This window comes from Notothenia coriiceps, unplaced genomic scaffold (genome assembly GCF_000735185.1).
Source record: "Notothenia coriiceps isolate Sejong01 unplaced genomic scaffold, NC01 NC01_scaffold00031943, whole genome shotgun sequence".
NCBI lineage: Eukaryota > Metazoa > Chordata > Actinopteri > Perciformes > Nototheniidae > Notothenia > Notothenia coriiceps.
Genome location: NW_011364644.1, coordinates 1 through 6018, shown reverse-complemented (window position 1 = coordinate 6018; position 6018 = coordinate 1). Strand labels below are relative to the sequence as shown.

Below are 6018 nucleotides of genomic sequence, written 5' to 3'. Positions count from 1 at the left end.
GATTGTCTTACCTGACTAGGCACACTGCGAATGGGACAAGACGTTCAGCAGCAGCAGCAGCAGCAGATTAACCTGTTGGATGTGCATCGTACACTAGGTGATGCCAAGCAGGTTTAACTCTCAGAGGGGAGAAAACCTGAGCATCGTGTGCTACCAGTTCGTCAGGTTTAGGAACAATACCAAGCAAAACATAGCCAGGGTTGGGAGGGTGTTAGAATGCCCGAGCGGCCATGGAGGCTTAATAGGAGAAGTAGGCAGGTTGGTGTTTTTCCACAGAAAACTGTTTTATTTTTCAATCCACTGTGACCACATGGCTGCCCTCCATCACCCACACAGTATACAACCCTGTTCTTAACAACACTGACTGTCTTTTATAGAAGGCCTCAGATCTTCATTGGCTGGCACATACCATTATCATTATCTAAGCAAACGATTTACCACAACTATATACACACATTTACTAAATATTTCCACACCAATTTACCAAAAATATACACATGAATAAAGCTATGACAATGTACATTAAATAAATATATCTATGTACAAAGATGTCGAACTTCCCCCCGGAGACTCCCGGAACTAGAGGTGTGCGGGCCCGGGGGAACTCTTTTGCCCGAACACCCTGGGAGAGAGAACAGACAGATTTCATCGACATAACTACACTGTAGCTTTGTTCGTATGACAAAATAAAGAACCTTGAACCTACTCTTCTGGAACGGGTTTGCTCCAGGTTCCGAGAGTAAGAACAAAACATGGAAAAGCAGCGTTTACCTTTATGCCCCCACAATCTGGAACAAACTGCCTGAACCGTGCACGTCCGCAGAAACTCTTACGATTTTCAAATCGAGACTGAAAACATATATGTTTGCCTCTGCTTTTAATTGAACTGCTCATATTCACACTGCAGTTTGCTTTTTATTCATTTGTTGTATCACTGTTGTGTTTATCTTATTATATTTGCCTTTTAAATGCCTGTTGTAAAATGCCATTATATAATGTGTTTTTACTGTATTTATTCTTAAATGTCTTTTATTTTATTTTGTAAAGCACTTTGAATTGTCGTGTACTGAAAGGTGCTATATAAATAAACTTGCCTTGCTGGATACTCTTGATTGACCTAATCCACCTTCTGTTGTAATTTAATTGGATAGAGTCCAAAGACTAACTATCTTTCCATCCATCTATAATACATTTTTCTTTGACAAATAAAATACTCAAAACAGAGGTCTTAAAACACGGCTAAAGGAGAAACAGCACCTTTCTCAAAACGTAACCCCGGTAGACACCTGAATCTGTGCAGCCATTGAAGATATATTCGAGTCTAAGCATTTGCAGATTTGTTGTGTATGTATCCGTGTTGATGCATTTTGTCTAAAGCCTCCTGTTGACAGATGTATTAATAAATGTATGTGACGTTTCCAAAGCTGCTGTCATGTCAATATTCAACAAACCTTACTAAACTAAATCCACACTTCAAATACAATGCATGTCATTAAACATTTATTATGATTTAAATGGAATGCTTACAATAAAAGAGATGTTGATTTCAATGAGAGAAATTCAAATGAATAAGAAGAGTTGTTGCATCTACAGCCAGGGGGAATTATGACTTCTGTTGTGGTTTAAATATGCAGCTACAGTTTTAATTTGACATGTAAAAATATCAAAAACAAACACAAGTTATAAAGGGAACTTCATGGTGATATACTGTGGAGAGGGGTCTCGGTGAAAAGCAGATGTCTTATGCTGTAACGCTGGGAGCGAACTGCATCACTAGTCTGTCAAACTCGTTCTCCTGCAGGGAAACAAAGACAGAAAAACAATTCAACACCAGAGGAAACCTCAGAGCAGCTGTGCATCACAGGATTTGTTTTGAAATGCTGTGTAATCTGTCCATCTAGAATACTGCACCGCTGTTTTTACAACTCACTGTGACAAAGGCTAAAACTCAGAGTTGAATGCTCTCATTGCTCCAAGGACACTTCCTGCCCAACACTCAAAGGTAATTAAATAATGAGAGAGTAAAGGTTATGACTTATCAACAAGTGTGTGTCGATCTGGTGAACCTAAATAGCCCTGCCCTCAGGTCAGAGTCCTCCCTCACAATGAAAAACAATTAACAACAATTAAAGATGCAATCAAGTTACCTTGGCTAAGTAGTCTTTCAGGAATGGATGGGCTCTGTGGGCATCCTTCAGCTGAGAGAGGTACCGGTTAGTTACCTGAGTGGAGAGGGGAACAGATGAGGCAAGAGTCAGAATGGGACTATAGTAGGAAGAGCTTAGTGTCAACACAGTGTCCTAAAAACATGTTTTTCAGATCTGTAAAGGCAAGGGCAGGAAAGGGAAACGTCAGAGTGTTTGTACAGCCCATTTAAATTGAGGCCGATTCAAAGTGCTCGACTAAAACAAAAAGCATTAAGATAAGGTGCAAAAAAAACACATAAAAACGGTCAAAACACAATTTTCTGGCAAATTTAAGGCAACTTTGTTACCTCTGCTAACGAGGGCATGTTTCGGCTGAGTTCATATTTTTTCAGCAGGACTACAAAAAAAACTCATGGCCCAATTTTCCTAACACTTGGTTGAATGGTGTGGCATTGGCCAAGGTATATACCGTTACATTTTTAGGCTGATACGGCAGTGGCTCAGTCAGTAGGGGCTTGGACTGTTAGCCGTAGGGTCGCCGGTTCAAGTCCCCGACCAGACCTAAAATATGGAGTGTGGACTGCTACTTGGAGAGGTCCCAGTTCACCTCCTGCCCTGCCTTGGTGCCCTTGAGCAAGGCACCGGACACCCCCCTTCCCCCCTCACTCCCATTGCTCCCCGGGCGCTGTGCAATAGCTGCCCACTGCTCCTAGAACTAGACTCCTGGTACTAGGATGGGTTAAACGCAGAGAACACTGTGTGCTCTGCATGTGTGACCATTCAAGAGGGTTTCATCCCTCCATATTCTATTCTAAATTGACACGTGTGGTGTTAAAATAATTTGAAAAATTAGTTTCTTAGTGTGAATATTTACATGCACATACCCTTAAGTCGGAATAACTCTGAAATGCTGTTGTTGTTGTTGTGGAAATGCACGGAGCAATACAATACAATACATGTTCTCTGTAGCATCCATGTTGTTTCCACATTACGACGTAAAGCTCATAGCTCCCCAACGTCAGAAGAATACATTCCCAATGAGACAAATCTTAGGAGCATGTGGATGCAACATTGTCCTAGGCAGATGTTTGGGTTTTCTCATTCTTAATGGTTTATAACAGGTGAGCTCCGGTTATATTCAAAATCTGAAGCCCTTTGTGGGTTTGTTTATGTGTGTCGTCAGGCCACAGTTTTAGCTATTAATATTTAATGTTATTGAGGGGGGAAAAAAGAAGGAGATCAGGGGGTACTTAAATAATGAAATACTGTTGATATTTGTACAGTATAAATGGCTTTCCTCTAGACCCAGTTTGAGTAATGAGGATAGCGTGAGGGAACCGAAAACAAAACATTCAGAGAGAAAGGAGCAGTTGATTAAAACCACTAACCATATTTGAACATCTATTATTTAATATCTAACATCACTTTGATTATATTTGGAAAGGAAAGGCCATTTAAAAAGGTGTTTCTCTATTACTGTACTAGGGCTGCACGATTTAGGGAAATAATCTAATTGTGATTTTTCTGACAGATATTGGGATTCGATTTGCGATATTTGTTTTTAAGCGACCCAACGGAAGTCTATTGTAAAATGCGGCCATATCTCCGGCTAGGAAGGTCGTATCAACGTGCTCCCGTCTCTAGCACCCCCGCAGCCCGAGCTACGAGTGAAAGAACTAAACTTACATGAAACTTCCGTTGGGTTGCTTTAAAGTCAAGCTTCAGTTTAAGATTCACCCTGTAATAGAAACATGTGATGGAGCATTACTAACCTGACTCAGATGGTTTGTTTCACCAAACCATCTAGGAGAGCTCCATTGGAAGCCATTTGGAAAGGAAGGCACTTTAAAAAATACTTGGCAGGTGATTGGATCAATCTGTCTATCACCTTCTATCATGGGCCACTTCTGATTGGTTAACAATGGCTGGTACACGTGGAGCACAGCACTTCTGATTGGTTAACAATGACAGGTACATGTGGAGCACAGCACTTCTGATTGGTGGGGATGACTGACACACAAGAAGAACACTTCTTTTTTTTTTTTTAATCGTTCAGCCCTCTACTGTACCTGAGGATTTGGCACTTCTTTGTCTTCAGAGAAACAGCCTTGAGTGAGTAACCTTGAGTGAGATGTGCTAATCAGCGGTTATCAACGTTGGAACCCTTTTATTTGTGGCTTTGAGGCAGTGGTCAGCTTTATTGCATTACTATCAAGTCCATCAAACGTAGGACAGATAATCTGAGGCTTTATCTTATGAACTCTGAGTTCCAGGGCGTCAACGCACACAGCACTAAACCTGAGGAAACGCTTTAGTGACACTTTTTCGTGATAGGGAGACAATCAAGAAAAGGCTTTGGTTGAATGCTTTCTGCGCGCTTCAATCAGAGAAAACACACAAAAAATGCTGAGAGAAGCATACTGCACTCTGAGCCAAGTGGAGATATGTCATGTCCTCTGTGAACCAGTGTGTGAAGAAGTACTCAGATCTTTACTAAAGTAGAAGTTACATTGAATTGACATAAAAGCAAACCTTGAGTATCAAGAGTAAAAGTACTGATTGTGTTTTATGGTCTTCTTCAGGAGTCATTTAAATTACATAACTGCTTCAAGATTACTGATGCATTAATGTGTTCATCACAGCTAGTTTTAATGACTGCTGCCCGATCTTAACCTTTAATTACATGCAGTGGAGTAACTAAGTACATTTACTCAAGTACTGCACTTAAGGACAATTTTGAGGTACTTATTATTCTTTTTTGCAACCTATTAATTCCACCCCACTACAATTCAGAGGTTAATAGTTTACTTTTACTCCATTACATTTATTTAGTACCTTTAGTTACTTTACAGATTTGGATAAATGATATAAATAACACTTAAATAAGATTTTGGTTTCACCTGGAATCAAATACACAAGCTACTAAGCTCCACCTTTACCAGCTGAGATAAATGCATCGATAATTAAAATCAAAACAGATTATATATAATAATAAAAAATGGGAAATCTGCATAACAAGTACTTTTACTTTTGGTACTTTTGATGCTAATACTTTTGAGTATACCTACACGGTGGTATTTCTACTTTTACTTAAGAACAAGATATGATTCCTTCTTCCAGCTCTGGTCATAATGTATGCTCATGAGTTAATGTAAATGCTGCATTAGCTAATCATCTGAATCTGTAACATACTTTAAAGCTGTGTGATAAATGTAATGAATTCAAACATACAATATCAGCTTCCAAAATGTAGTGGAGTAGAAGTACAAAGCAGTATAAAACTGAAATACTCATGACAATAATAAGTATTTCAAACGTATACTTAAAAGGCAGTACTTGAGCAAATGTACTTAGCTACTTCCAACTAACTGTCTGTCTGTTAGCCTGAAGGAAAAATACTAAACTGACGGCAGTTGCAGCGTCGCCGTGGTTAAAAGCTTTCGGTCCAAAGTCTCACCTCGGGAGCTTTGCCCAGGTGCTGAGTCAGCACGATGAGGTTGATCAACGTCTCAGGGTGACTGCTGTCCTAAAGAGGAAGAGAGAAACACAAAGTGAGAGTCAGACCTCCCGTAGCACTCAGGACGACGGGAGGAAGAGTGGAGACAAGACGGGGAACGAGAGATATACCGTGTATAGCAAATCCGGCCCTTGGTGGATTTAATTTCGGCCCGCAGGATAATTTCTAATTCCTATTAGATCTGGCCCTCCGGTATATTGCACGCACACCTTCACTCCATCCTGAGGGTCTCCTCAGCTCAGAGCCTGAGCCCAAACATTGATGGCAAATCAAGCCCTTGGTGGATTTAATTTCGGCCCGCAGGATAATTTCTAATAACTATTAGATCTGGCCCGCCGGTATATTGTTAATAAG

The 6018-nt window shown here is 40.3% G+C and overlaps 1 long non-coding RNA gene across 1 annotated transcript; it reads right to left on the bottom strand.

The window, feature by feature from the left end:
* Positions 1-1478: 1478 nt before the first annotated feature.
* LOC104960561 (uncharacterized) lies at positions 1479-5699 on the bottom strand. The gene is made up of 3 exons (XR_800001.1): positions 5605-5699; positions 2148-2222; positions 1479-1795 (listed from the first exon to the last, which is right to left on the bottom strand). It is a non-coding gene; the product is annotated as an uncharacterized lncRNA (long non-coding RNA).
* Between the last annotated feature and the right edge of the window lie 319 nt (positions 5700-6018).